We start from the raw sequence: 15,891 nt of genomic DNA on the forward strand, positions 1-15,891 counted from the left end.
CTACCTCTTTTCCTTCTACTGCACAAAAAAACAGACTGTCTTTTCTATACCCTCTGTTCAGACAGATGTAGGCAGCCACAAAAATCAACCCTCTGTCTTCTTTGCTGAAGACTGAACAAACCCAGCTCCCTCAGCCCCAGTTCATACATCACCCACCCCAGCACCATAACCATCTTTCTTGCCCACCCATGGACCAACTCCGCGTGAAACTCCTACCAGCCCGTTTCCCCAGCATTGCAAATTGTAACAGCTTTTAACGCTAGCACCCAGGAGAATGCCTGAAACACGTTAAATTACACAACATCATCACATTTATGAAACAATAACACAAAACCCTCACCCTGCCCCAAGTATTAGTACATACAGCTCCAGGTAACACGCACGCTGGCACTCAGAAACCAAGGTAATGCAGAAGGAAGTGGAAGCATGAATAAAAAAAAAGAGAAAATGCCTATTTGGTGGGGGAATAATAAAATTCTATACTTGGTTTCATTTTTTAACAAAATAATCACTCTAATGAATGAACCATACTTATGATTTTACAATAGAACAAAGCACTAAATGGCTTGAAGTGCTGTGTTGATTTTCTTCCTTTCTCCTGGAAATTCAGTGGTTTTATTATTTCCAAAGCTGTGCAGCAGAAGAGCAATGTGCAGCACAGGGTATCACAAGGACTGCTTAGTACGTTATTAACTACAGAAAGAATTGCCCATGGAATTGTACCTCATTTGGAGTAATGATCTAAAAAGAAATCATGACTACATCAACTGAAAGATTTAGTGCATTATCTTTCTGCTAGGCTTGCAGGCACATTTGGCAGAGACTGGTGGTCTAATGTAGACAGAAATCTGTATCATCATTCAGAGTATGTTTTATCTAATGGGTGACCTGCTGTATAAAACCTTTGACATGTCAACTAACGTCCATGTATGTTATCTCTCCATCACTCACTACTTAAGAGCATAAACAAAGAAATGCTTCCTAAAGAGAAAGGACCTAAAACAACAAGATGGACCTTTATCTTAATTGAAATCTGTATACTCCATTATAATAAAGATCAGCAATATAGTTATCATCAGGATCATTGGACAGTTACAATTAGAGCTAAATCAGGGAAACTTTAAGAGAACTAGTCTAAAAGAAAAACAACATCTACTTCTACCTCTCCCCCGTTTTACAATAAAATTGGAAATTGTACTCAGTGTCAAGCTCCCAAGTTTGATGTTTCAGAACAGATACTCTTTTCTCGTAAGTTTGCCCTTATAAAACGGAAAGGCTATGACTACAATTCTGATCAGTCCTTCAGAAGTTATTGTGGAATTTGCCTTTACGAAAAGTATTTTCCAACTTTTAGTTCCCCAGCTGAAAGAAGTTCTCAAAACCTTGAAAACTTACACAGGAGTTTCCATCCTTTACGCATCTCTGACTACACTGCTGGCCACATCAACATTTTCCACCACTGGTTACATCCCCGCACCTGCAAAGCAGCCATTCCTCATTCCAGTTTTAAGAAATACAGTAGCAACTTATAACACAGTAGGAGATTGTCTTGGAGTTGAACGCTGGCCTCATTATAAAAACATACAACATTATGCAGCAATTGTGTGGCAGAGAAAACTGCAGACCTTGCTTATTTCCTTTATAGCTGCTGTTCTGAGTTGTGTCTAGCTCAAGTCTTATCCCTATAGCCCTTAGTCAAAAAGCATCTTGATTACATGAAAGCTCAGTGGAGTCTCAGCAGTAAAGTAAAAGGAAAAAGGAGGGAAAAATCACAGAACTGGATGCCCAAGGGCACTCAAGGGTTGCACCCTCACCAGAAGCTTGGATGTGAGACCATCAATCAAAGCCCATGAAGTAACTCTTACATAGCTGACGCTTTCCAGGGCTGCTGCTAGTGTGCTGCCGGGCAATTGTCCAGCCAAAACCCACTTCCCAGAGGCACAGCACGAAAGCCCGGGCAAAGCAGCAGCCCCATTCATGTCACTGAGGCTAAGATGCTTTTCCTTCCTTTTTCCTTTTCAAATGAGCATGCACTACAACAGCAGGAGAAAGAGAAACCCGCTCCTGTAACTGAAGTAATCATACATCGAGGCATCTCAAGGCCCTTTTCAGAGTCAATATAGCAGAGACCTGCCTGGGTGCATGACACAGTCAGCACCCTCTAAGCAGTACAGAAGGAAAGGCAGGTTACCTGACAGGTTACCTGTTCATGGCCTTCGGCCAGGGCTGAGTGAGTACACACATGCAATAGCATCCTGTCTCAGACAAAGCAGAGAAAGCAGTGGTAGGAAAAAAAGCAAGGGAATGCAATTTACATAATTCTCTCCCATCAAAACACAATTTAACCTTTAGATAGCACTGTTCTAATCTTCCAAGGGCTTTAACAACTTTACCTACTCAAATATAACAAACTTTAAGTTTGGCAGCCTGTAGCTAGCTACCACGGTAAACGTGATGAAATATCTCTGACCAACAGTCTTAGCTGTGCTTCAGGAACTGTTACCACCAAAACAGTTCTGAGCCCATCACTTTCCTCCTGGGGCTTATCCATATATGGTCTAAGCAAGTAAGAAAAGGTAGCCAACGTCAATGACTAGAACAGGCAAGACAACAGCAGAGGTTCACTAAAGAAATGTGATTGCATGGAGTTTTGTTCTTTCCTTTAAATGTGCCATTTGTCAACATGAAAAAATTACTTGCTATTTGTGGTATATTACCTTTCCAAAGGGAAAGAGTAATTCATCAAACACTAAAGTACCTGAATTGACCCGACTAGTGCATGAAATTCTCAACGTTAAATAGAAGACAGGAAGTTAAAGTTTTATGTGCTTCTCTCAGGTCTGACTGCAACATCTGTTGATTTTTCTTTATAACTTTATCTCCAAAGCTGAGACACACACACATATATATATATACCCATCTCTCTACATACCTTTTTATATATGAATTTTAGGTATATATATTCTCTTTCAGGAAAGGAAGGAGTCAAGTATTTTCGTAAATCAGTAAGCTACAGTATAAATTCCGTGCTTCATATCACACTGAATAGGTGAACAAGATGATGGAACTTAACCCTGAACTGAAGCTAAGAATACTTCTGTTGCACTACCCAGATTTTTTAGACATACACAAAAAAATACCAGACCTATAACTTGCTTTTCGTGTTCGCAAAGCTACTTATGTTAGGCTCCTGTCTAGAAACTAGGGCATTTAAAATCCTGTCTCTGAATGATGAGGATGTTGTGGAGAGACATTTTCTGTTTAGAAAAGCCAAATGTCACCAATCTATTTATGACCACTGCAAGTTTTTATTAAAGAGAGAAAAGAGTTTTATAAGAAGATCTAAAGAAATCAGACCAAAGTTTGAGCCTTTATCTACAGCAACGAGAAGGAAAAAAGGCAGACAACACACAAACCAGACAACCATAATTTGCATAGTTGTGGAACAGCATTAAGGAACTTGTATTTAAAAGAGAATTACACAATCACTCAGCATTACACTTACAAGCTCAGAGCTGGAAATAAAAATCAAGATTCACGAGTCCCTACCAACTGCTTTAAGTGTAAGACTAAACTCTCTTCGCAAAATGGGAGTGAGGGAGAAAAGAAAGGGGAAGAAGTTAACTTTTCTCTGCTGAAGACTGATGAATGTCTACTTTTAGGCTGTGCATCTAATACACAGAAAGCATTCTTACCTTACCATCAGTTTCTGCGTTAACCTGGAAGAACTTGTACTACTTAAACAAATGGGGTATGGTTTGAATGTTCACTTAACCTTTCAAAACTATTAGATTTTTCCACATGGCATGATGAAAAAGCAACATCAAAAACTTCTTATTGCTTGTTATTTTGTTTTCTACTATATTTGGAGGTTTTATTTGTACTATATGAGCTATTAAATCCCAAGTATTTGATGTATTCCAATGATTCCAATATACCAGTGAGAACTTGTTTTCATAGCTGGGGGCTTCAGAGTTTAATAAATATTTCTAAAGCAATTTGAGTTGGTTTATGAAGTACTACTGAAGTCTAATAAAATACCATCTTATTAATAAACTGCCTCTCCTGGAGACAGATGCAGGAGAAAGAAAAACACCAGTCACCAAGTAATAGTAATGGAGCAAAAGTTAAATTCAACCAGATGCTTGCACTTTGGCCAAGGCCAAATGTAAAATCTTGGTTTTCTTATCTATTTCCCTTCCCACTTCCAACTTGGATCTCCGTTCGCACTGATGCTACACAGCACTCGAGATGCTGGACAACTTGTTCCCTGGTATTCTTAGAATTTAGCAGGCAAGGTTTATTTGCCACAGAAGAGGAGAACAAACCATCCTCCACTACTACATCTTTCGAAGAACACCACTGATCTGCACTACTAGGACATTTCTCAAGTGCTAGTGTTCTGTGGAAAAGAACCTGTGACACATATGGGGCAGAACTGCCTTTCTGTTTCATGTCCACACTGGCTAGCAGTGCAACACATGAATTTTCATTGGGACAACCCATCGTTAGGACAGAACAAACACAACCACTGTCCAAATGCTCTTTGTTTTAACACAACCACTGTCCAAATGCTCTTTTAAAAAATACCATTTCCAAGCAGAGCATTAGAAATACTGATGATGGAGGTTATAAAGTAGAAGAGTAGTATGCAGAAAGTAATTTCTTATGCCATCGTTAGCTAAAAAATTCCATCACCCTCTGTGTATAGAAGCTCTTGCTAAATGCAGCATAGAGGTGATGCTTTAATTAGGTTACGGACACATAAATCTGGAAAGAAAATTAAAAACCTTCTATACACTTCAGTTACTCAGAGAAGCCAAAGGGAGGAGGGGGAACACCACTGAGCTGAAACAATTCCCCTCTACCTCCCCTTAACAAGAGAAATTTGTTCTTCAGCAGGTTTAATCAAAACGTCCTATCATTTCCCTGAAGCATTCTCTCTTGCTGCTTCAGCAGAATTTCCATTCTCCTTTTGCCCTTCAACACGACAGTGTCTCCTCACGAGAGACCGTGGCCACTTCTAAACTTCATCACCACGAAACCCTTGGAAGGTTTCTCAGACATTTGAAGGTTTTCCTGTCTGCTAAATGAGAAAATGATTCAGCGCTGTAATTCTCAAAGATACTGGAAGCTCTCTGAAAGCACAGACCCCAGATGAGTAGTGCCTTCTCCAGACAGTAAGGTTCTACTGAATTAAATAAAACTTACCAGGTAAGTATCTGCAGGATTGAGCCCTTAATCTTGTCAAGAACCTTCCGAAGCTTTAACATACAGGTCAGCGCTAACGGAACAGATGTGGAAAGTCAACCCACTACACTTGTTAAACATCAACAGTATAACATCAAAGCAACACAGAAAGGCAGCGAACAGTTTCTATCCAAGTGGAATTACTACAGTGAAGACCAGGATGAAAGTTTATGCAAGCTGCGAATCATAGAACATTAAGGCTTGGAAAAGACCTTAAGATCATTCAGTTCCAACCCCCCTGCCATGGGCAGGGACACCTCACACTAAACCATGTCACTCAAGGCTCTGTCCAGCCTGGCCTTGAACACCGCGAGGGATAGAGCATTCACAACTTCACTGGGCAACCCATTCCAGTGCCTCACCATGGCACTGATCTAAGATTTAGATGGGTGCTCTAAGATCTTTATCCAAAATCACTCCACATTGATGTATATCCATCACAAATCACAGGACAGCCATGGAAAACCACCTCATACAGCTATTCATGGGAAAGAAAGCCTCAATGACATTATCTGACACCCTGTCCAGTCATGCCTTGAAAACCTCCAGTGACGAGGACACTACCACAACCATGGGGAGATTGTTCCAGTGATTGATTTTCTTACTGAAAAAAACTTCCTTTCTTTTGTTGAGATCAAATGAAAATCAGTTCTGTTCGCTACCATATACAGCAAGAGATAAAAAAAACAGGAAGTCAGGGCAGAATAAAAGCTAATACAGACTGAATAAATTTCTCTAGGAAAGTTGGGACTTTAACCACAAATCACCCTTTAGTTACTTGAACTACCATCTACCTACATGGAAGAGGAAGTTGGCTTCCCTGTGGTTTTCTATTTTCCTTCTTTGCAGCACAGGCGTACAAGTATCCCAACACAACTGTGCAGAAGTCCTCCAAGGCCAGACCTCACATGGGAGAGGTTTCCTAGGGAGACTCTGCAAGCCCCCTACTCAGTGCTCCAGGGCTCCCCTCACCCCTAATCATGACAAGGAACACTGTGAGCCCCAGCTTCCTCCAGCCCCCCAGCAGTGATAGCTTGGCAAACTTCAAACCCCAGAAGTGCAATGCCCACTGACCCCCACCAGCCCACCCTGGCCCTCACCAAACCAATTATCCACGTTAAATCCGCTATAAACTTGCACTACAACTAATACTTTACTTATTTCATCAAAGCAGCACCTAGAGAATCCAGATTTAACTCATGTATTAAAGGGTATATTAAAAAAGCTCAAAAAGAATTGAGTAACTTGTTATTTACCTGCAAGGGGAAAAAAAGTTCTAACAAGTGACAATTCTGAATACTGGAGGGGCAACAGTAACAGAAGAGGGTAAGAAAGCAGTTACCAGCTGCTCAGCTGGTAACCATTTAATACCCAACCCAGCGGGATGCATTTCCTTGCCTGCCCACTCATCATTTCAGAGCCTCCTGTGAAGAGGAATACCCAGGCTGCACTCTAAGTGACTGTCCACATTCTCACACATCCCCCTCCCACCCAAATTAATCCACCTGGGAGACCCTGCAAAGGAGCAAGAGAGTGAAAAGCAGAAGCTTCAGTGACCTCCACACAAGCTACCATTCATCCAGCATCCTGTGGTTCCAAACACAATGCAGCCATATTTCACAGGCCACTTTAGAGAATAATCCCATGAAAATGTTCCCTTGCCTTCTCCTTTTTCCCTTCTTTCCCCTCTGACCAAGACCGCCACTGGAGCATCACCTGCGCACACCTGAGAACCACAGTGCAAATCTGGGTTTGGTTCCTGGTTCTTTCATTAAAAAGACAAAGCTCAGAACCATACAGAAGTTAAGGAAGGAGATCAGAAATGCCTATCAAGGGCTGGGTTAACCAGATTTCCTTCCAAATAAATATGGATCATCAATTCACATTCACACCACTGCTCAGACAACAGTGTAAACTCTTCCTCTGTGCACACTAGGAGCAGCTTTGCCATGATGAAGCTCTGCAGGCAGGTTAAAGGCTGATTTCATTCTTAGCCATGTTCAACCATGCACCCATTTCACATGGGCTGTATTCTTTGCTGTTATCATTCTTGGCAACCGGTTGGGAGGGGTTTTTTGCAGGTATTTCAGTTTTAAACTTGAGAAGTTATTACAACTGCAGAGAGCCTCTGCAAGGAGGCAGCTTCCAGAGAACGCAGCAACACAGAACGCAGATTAAAGATAACAGAACTTTTTAAAGCTCATTTTCTGGGCCCTGGTTGTTTTTAGCAATAGTAAAACACACACGTTTTCATGGGAATAGGTATCCAAAAGTAACTTCCACACTGAATAGCAACCGCCTACTTTAAAACCCTCAGACTTCTCTTTAATCCTGTTGCCGGTATGGCCAGCTTCTTAAACAAGGCCATGAGTGAGGCAAGGCATTACTTCTTCACACTAACTGGGAATTCAGATGGGGTAGTCAAAGATGCATACACAAGGAATACTAACGTACTCAGTGAATCTGTATTCCAGGTTGTAATCCATGTGGGCTTCCGGCAGGCACAGAAGGTTCCACAAGTTTCCCAGACAATTTCCAACAAGCCTGTCTGGTCAAAACCATGGTTTCTAATTAAAGACCTTTGAAATCATGATGAGGCTGCACACACATTTCACTGTAAAAACCCAAAGTATATGTCTCAAGAGTAAAACAGCAAGTGCTAACCCCTTTTATTAAAGGAACCCAAATCTCACATTCACTGTGCTTCCTGAACTTTTGTTTAATTCCCTGTGAATAGCAATAAATACAAAATACTTGCATCAGCTATGGATCACAGACTTCTTGTTTTGGGGTTTTGTTTCAGATGGGGAATCACTGGAAACGCCAAAGCTCTCTGGATGAATTCAGTTTAAAACCCTTATAAGAGTTCTCCTATTTCCATCAAGAACTGTACTTGGAAGGGATGCCTTTAAATTCTGTGAGCTCCCAAAGAACTTACCAGGGCTACAGGAGGGCAAACAGAGCATTTCTGGTTGAATAACAACAGTCCCACTGAAAGAAAGCTCAACCTCTTTCCTTCACACCGAGTCATTCGAAAGGATTTCCTCCCCTTCTCCCTGCCATTGTAAGTTGAACATTTTCCCTCTTCAAGTCCTTCCACTAACAAATCAAAACCACTGACTTCTTAAATGAAATATACTGGCCATGTATATCAGAGATACAGCTCTGAAAAGAAATTACAAGGGTTTTCCTGCTACTGCATTTTGGTCAAAAAATGCAGGGAGGAATACTGCAATGATTACAACTGTTTTATTCTCAGCATCTCTGAGAATACCCATTTTTCACTTTGCTAATAATGTTCTAAAATGCAGCAGGTACTTGAGGCTGCAGATGTTCCTCTCTAAAAATGCAAAAGGTCCATAAAATTTGTTTGTAAATAACAAGGAAGAAATGGATGGGTAAGAAATGCACCCGATGGAAGGACTGCAGTGCTGTGCAGAGCCCCCACTCTGGCAGCACCATTTAGCCCAGCTGCCTTGGGGTTCCCAGGACCCTTGGGACCCGCCATCCAGCTCCATCACGAGGTGGATCAAGAACCACTGGGAGCAGGCTTGTGGCAAAGCCTCCTGTGACACAAAGGCAAACCCAAAGGAAATAAACTTAGCTAGATCCTGACCCCTTGACTCTTTACACACACCACTGGCTTCTGATCCGATCACAATGCCTCTTCTCTTACTATCAAGCACAATGAATACTGATACTTAAACCAGGTTTTGTTTTAAGCATAGGTAGCAGGGTCCATAATTGCTGTAGCTTTGGATGTAGCCCTTAGCTAATTCAGAGTATAAGCCTATTATTCCACATTCCTCACACTAAAAATGTTATGCCCTGGATTTGTGGGAGATAAAGAACCCACTGTAACTCCTTTTAACTGTATGAATTTCTTTAAACAGAAAGTACAGTGGAAAATCTCCAGTGCAATAGAGTTTAATTCCAGTACCTGACAGTTCTACATTAAAGAATATTGCCGTATTTAGATGTTCAGTCTTTGCAGGTAATGGCATGCCAACTGCATCACTTTTACTGCAGTATTAGTATTTACTGCCCTTACTCTAACATCTTACATTAACATATTATGTAAGAGTTTAAAAAAAATAGTAACAACTGCAGCAGGACATCAGACCAGGATGGAGCATCTTTTTTTCCCCCCACCTCCCTATACAAGCTGCAAGATCACTGTGGCCCTGTAGCAGCAAAAGAAAGTTCTTACTGGTGTGTTTGTTCACTTAAATATCAGGCAAATTCCACAGGATTAATACACAACTCACAGTGGATTACATGCTTCAGTTCAGATTCTTCACAGCAACTGGAAATTTACATGTATTAAAAGTACCTTTGAACTTTTATTCCTTTAGTTCCTTAGCTTATGATATTCCAACATACAATAATGCCTGAAAAATAGTATAGTTATATCCCTTCTGCAGCTATAAGATCTGGAAAAGAAACACTCAAGAGGGTGTCAGTTATAACATGAAATAATGTTAATCACAGCAGATTCCTACATTTTCCAATGTGTCTAACTTGAAATTAAACATTAACAGGTCACTGTGTAACATGAGAAACTGCCCACATGGACAATTAACCACAAAACCAGAATGGTGGAGAAATGTAAAATACTTCTAAATTTTGTAATTGTTACATTATATTTTTAATAATTCTGTATATATTTTAATGCAAAATAAGTATTATATTCTCTTCAGTCAAAAAATTAAGGGTCCTGCTAGGACTTGAATTTTGTTAGTACCGTATCAATCAGCAATTACAATTTACCTTAGTAAAATGGAGTGTGTCTTAATGTTGTTATTGACAGTAGTACAGGTAAATGTTCTCCTGCATTTCAAGCCGCCTTTGGTTTGACAGGGATCATCTGCCTCTGACCACCCGACCTGCTGGGATGTGACCAACCCATAGCAAATCAAGTTGCACCGGTTCTACTGCCTACAGGCCTTCCAAAATTACATGAGAACCAACACAAAACTTCGTCTTCCACTTGCCAGATCAAGCATGCACGTGTGTTTCAGAGCAGAAGAGGACAAAAAGACTCTCTTTACAGCATTAGACACGGGCAAAAAAGGAAAACCTTGGGTACCTAGTACAGCCTTCCACACACACATACCACCCAACCCAAAGAGCTGCACCAAGGCAGTGTGATCAGTCAGGCAGCTCCTCCCAAAGCTCACACAGAGCATGCTTCCACAGAACAATGGTAATGGTGAAAAGCTATTAGCTTTGTCTGCCACTCCAGTAAGTGGTTTTGGTTGGGTTTTGGTTTCTTTGGGGTTTTGCTTTTATTATTTTAAGTGATGTAGTGACCCTCATGAAAAATACTGTTGGAGTATTCTTATTTCAGCACCTAGTGCCACTGCTCAGTAACACCCTCTCCTCCAGCTTGCTAGAACAAAGGGTAAGAGTTTGTGTTAAGGAGGATTTAACTTCTTCCTCCTATCCCACAGACTGACAACGTGGAGAAGTGCTATTGCTCAGTCCTAAAGAGCTGCACTACCTGCAAAGCTGAACAAGACCTTCATGCTAAGGCTGGCTAATGCCCTACCAATATGCCTGCAAATACCATAGTAAACTTTTTGGAAGCTGTTTTTCTATTGAAAAAAATAGACTTTCAATGTTATAGCGGCACTTGCAACGTGTCAGTTCCAACAGTCCATACACACAGCAAAAACTGGAAGAAACATGGAGAGAAGACCACTGCGGACTGGCCCCCTTGCTCTTTGAATACTTATTTCAGAGACCAGGATGGGAGGAGCATGTCAAACACATTAGAGCATTAAAGGAATAATTTACAATACACCTTAATTGTACACTTGAGACACCCCTACTGAAGGCAGGCAGCAATTTTGCTTGCTGGCAAAGTATATTTTTCTGTAAAGGATTCTTGTGAATGTGCGGAGCTCTTTCAAGTTTGACTGTATTCACCTAAACTGTCTTCACACAAATCACAGGAAGGAGTAGTCCTAAGAACTGCAACCAGTAAACTTCTAACAGCAAAGTCTCTCAAGGCTGCTGTAGATGAGAGGAAAAATAAAGAAGTCACATTACCTGACTTCAGTTCTTTATTCCTAACACTAGAATTTGTACCAGGCTTGTATGTGAAGGCACAGTATTACTTTTAAGAGTTGCTGTTCCTGCTTTCTAAAAGACCCTGCATTCTTAAAGCTGTAATTTAATTCATTTACCACTAGTAGTAACAGTACCTGATCACACTCACAGACCATATATGCAAATGATGACATTTATGTCTGTAATTAATGGCGAGCACAGAACAGTAAACCTAACCACAGAAGCAATATCATGTTCAGCTAAATAGGCCAGATAATAGGCTATAAAAAGAAAGAGCACCAAAAGATGACTCTAAGGATATACAAATATACAAGTATGTGAATTGAGTTAGCACTGAGTCACAGCCACAACCATGATCCCTGACCCCCTCACTCTTAACCCACCTCAGCTTCTGGTACTTCTGCACCTTGGCTAGATTATGCAACCATTCCTCCCTTCAGTCAGTACTTTGGTGATGCTTCATCACCAGTTTACTTTCACAAGGCCAAAAATGAATTCATTTTCCCTTGTACACCAGAGTATTTCTGTGGCTGTCACAATAAAACCCAAAATAAATTAAAAATTTCAAAACACAAAACCCCAAATCATCACTTGGGTTGGTAGCACCGTTTCCACCTTTGACTCTTCCCTTTTCACTGCCCCACTCATCCAGTATTCCTCAAATCTGACGATGATTTTTTGCACCACCTTGAAGGGTACATTGCCATCGCAGATACAAATGTCACTTGCAGTTGTAAGAAAGCCCACCTAGTTTTAAATCAGCCAGCACCGATACCTGACCTCCAACACCTTGTTATCTTTGTGTAAGTAAAAACATGTACACAGAACCTGCCCTTGTACTGCAACTACCCCAATAGGCAATCGCACCAGGACTACATGAAGGGGGAGGCATATTTCCAGAACTCAGGCAGCCTTCCCCACTTCAGTTCTAGTCTCTGGCAGCGTAATTATTGAGTAACCTCACCTCCAATCTCTGACATTAATGACAAAGATCTCACAAGCTCAACAGACCACGTGCTGAACAGATAGGGAAACACATTCCCACTCTTACACCTTACTCAATACAACTTCCCTATGCTTGATGTCCCTGGGCATATTTAAAAACAAAACTTGTTTTCCATCAAATGAGATTGTGTACGTAAACACGTGTTGTACAAGAGCTACTGACTGTAATACTCTCTCTTTTCTCCTTTTGTCTTATAAAAAGCTGCAAACAGAGGGAAATAAATTCTCTTTCTTTCTTCTAAGAGCTTTTTCTGCCTGTGTACAACAGATGTTGTTTCCACAGATTAGTTTATAATTTCTTTCATAACTCAGTCAGAACAACCCTTCAATTCGCAGTCAGGGAATAGATTTAGGGCTGCACATAATTCTTGTAATTATGCAACGAAACTGCACTTTGCTAGGTGAAAACTTTGGCTATCAATCATTCCGTTTAGCGTATGGGCAACTTAATCTTCTGTTACACCAGCTGTGCACGGCCCAGCCACCCACACCAAGGATTTGTTAGGTTTCCACAGTACAAAGTCTGAATGATTACTGTGATAGGTAATAGCAAGGCAGACAGCAAGTGGGCCAGCTCCAGAGTGGTGAACTGCAATACATGAAGCAATTAGGAATGCCACGCGCAGCAACTGCTCCCCCCTTACCAATCTGCAAAGTGAGCAGTATTGAAATGATTTCAGTCATCAAAATGCAGCTAGCAACAATAAAGCAAATAGTTTCTCCCCTAAAAATAAACCCAAAACTTTGCTGGTTCAAAGACTAGAAGATGAAACAGCCAAACTGCTTGCGTGGCTCAGGTGAGCAGTTTGGAGACCTGGTGGATCCTGAGCTTTGAGGTTCAGCATCGAAACTGCAAATGTCACATAGGATAAAAGCTGGCAGGCAGCAGGCAGGCAATATGGCCAGCTACACTGCTCAAGACGTTCTTGTGCAGCTGTAGAGTTGGAACAAAGTTATTTTAAAAAGCCTTTCAAGAAAATGGTTTCCCTGTTAAATGAAAACCCGTTCTCGCTTTCATTCAATAGAGGTTACATTGTCAGCTGTGGAAGCTCAACTCGCTGACATATTACCAGGTGCAAAATGCACAACATATTGAAGTTTCTCCAGGAGGCCACATACAGGTGCCCGAAGGCAACTGAAACACCAGGGGTTACTGAATGGGTTTTAAAGAAACTGATTAGCCAGCCCTGCTTCCCCCCCATGAAACAGGCTTAGTGCATGCCTTTAGTAATCCATCTGGAATCATTATGCAGTCTCAGGATACACTTAATGTATCTTTCATACAAAAAGGCTGCAGGGATAAATGGATTAGAAATTCTGAGAGAACAGGTATTTCAGAGGAAGTAGCACAATAAAGTCAATAATAAAATGTTAGGGTCCTTCCTCCCCTCCCTATTTCCCCTCCTCTTCCTTTTTAACGGTGAATGGGGTGACAAGGTGGTTTGTCCAAGTTCTGAAAGAGAAGGCTCTGAAACACATCTGGGTGGGTGATACCCCCCTCCCACCTTCATTTTTAAATGTGTTTCCCCATATTCTTTCTCTCTCTTCACTCCACGCAGAGGGGGGTGCCCCTTCCCCTCTACCAAGTACCGGTGACACACATGGAGTCCTGTGTCCAGCCCTGGGCTCCGCAGTGTGAGAAAGAGAGAGAGATGGGCATACCCAGCCCAGTAAAATCCAAATAATTAAACCTCGTTACTGGTTATCAGAGGAAAAAACAAAACCAAAAAGACACTTGAGCCAATCTCAGTAATTCAAATGGCAGAAAGCCCATACACTTGGTGAACATCCTCGTATTTTCAATTCTGCAGGAAACTGGTTTCAGTTAGCTTGGACTGAGACTAAGCTCATAGAAGCAGATTCTGATCCACGCCCTTGGCCTTCCCCATGTTAGAAAACATTTGACTGTTGGCAGCTCTTACTCAGCAGAAGACTAACAATTCTTACACAGCCTGTACATTAACAGATTATTACTGTGTGCTTTGGCTACTTTTTCTTTCTACTGGTGAACTACGATCTCTTTTACAACTGTGTTCACTGCACATACAAAACAAAACCAGAAAAGCCAATTACATGAACCTTGCACCTCATGTTATTACCCTGAAGTCATAAAAGCTGAACTAACAGTGACTTTAGTAAGACTGCTGCGTTTTTCCCATCATAATGATTCACTAAATATTATGCTAGTATTACATCAGAGACCCCACACGATTCAAAGCAAAAAGCCCTGCCCACTGTCATACTGCAGTTCTTCCTCACACACAGCACATATGACTTATTCTTTATGTTTGATCTGTGGTGTGAGTGAAGGGGTACCTCAGTGAACATCAATTCCCACCAGAGTTAGACAGATGTTGTTTCCCTGGTCTTCCAAAACACAGGAGGAAGAGGATGCTGCGCCTAACCAGGCAGGGAAGTTAGCTGAAGAATCCACATGACAGGCGGGTGCTGTACGCATGGAAGGCATCAGAAATGGCAAAATATCCTCATATCCTCACTAACCCTCAGCCACAACCTATGATCATGACTAGGTTCTTATTACATTGACCTGAAAAGGCAAGACTGTCTCACAAGTATCAGAAAGTTGTAATGAAAAACACTGTGGAGAAACTTTAAGCTGTGCCTCGAGAGTAAAAAGTCTGTTCCTGTGAGCATCATTGATAACCAGGCATAATCTGAATGCAGCGTGTGGCTTAGCAATACCAGATTCAAACAGCAATCTCGGAACTACCACGAGAAACTGCAATTTATCTGTACTGACAAGATAAAGAATCCTCAAGGAGAGATCAGAGGTGACAACCCACTCTTACAAAGTGTAGCACAGTCATCCACGTATCAGTATGTAAAACATAAGAGACAAGATTTCAATGTTGGTAGCTATATTTATTTGTTTTGCAGTTAAAAGCATGAAACAGGAATTCAATAGGGAAATTCCCTTCTGCTGCTTCCCAGGCATTTCAGGATTTATCAAGTCCCAAGCACACAGGAGGCAACATTCCCCCTCACTCTCCTCACATACTACACAGCGTTCCATTATTCCTTTTCTTATTCCTTACATAAAAGTCAGACATAAGGAGGAAGGTCAGGAATTAAGGAGGGAGTTGAGGAAGAGAAAGCTAGCTGTACATGAAAACCACACTGCGTTGATGTGTGTGCTTTCAAAATACAGCAGTCAAACCTTTATGATCAAACTAGAAGGAACACAAGGATTTGAGTCAATGTCCCAAGAGAGCCTGAGTTCAGGAGCAAGCAGTGACTTTGCACAGCAAAAGACATTTCATTCCAGCCACTGAAGGAGCTGCTAAGCAGCAGTCACTCATGTCTTACCAGCCCTGGGCCCTCCATGACTTACTAGTAGGCAAAAGAATTCCCCATGAAATGTGTTGCACCAAAGTCCACCTGACCCCATTTCAGTGGTTACAGTCAGAACGGAATTTCATCCACTGTTTTTTCCTGCATGAACACTTTTTATTTTTTTCCTAAATATTGCACTACTATGTGAATGTATGGATTTCCAGAAGTCCAATTACATGACTGTTTACCAAAAAAAACTTAAGAAAT

At 41.3% G+C, this 15,891-nt stretch overlaps 1 long non-coding RNA gene across 4 annotated transcripts in view; it reads right to left on the reverse strand.

Moving 5' to 3' along the window:
* Positions 1-15,891, reverse strand: part of LOC134166399 (uncharacterized) — a 290,152-nt gene that overhangs the window by 261,394 nt on the left and 12,867 nt on the right. For all 4 annotated transcript variants that reach the window (XR_009965854.1, XR_009965856.1, XR_009965857.1 and 1 more), the window contains exon 2: positions 11,182-11,268. This is a non-coding gene — a long non-coding RNA (uncharacterized LOC134166399). The remainder of the gene's footprint in view (positions 1-11,181; positions 11,269-15,891) is intronic.

Source organism: Pezoporus occidentalis, unplaced genomic scaffold, assembly GCF_034315485.1.
Source record: "Pezoporus occidentalis ecotype Australia unplaced genomic scaffold, CSIRO_AGI_Poc_V1 ctg26, whole genome shotgun sequence".
NCBI lineage: Eukaryota > Metazoa > Chordata > Aves > Psittaciformes > Psittacidae > Pezoporus > Pezoporus occidentalis.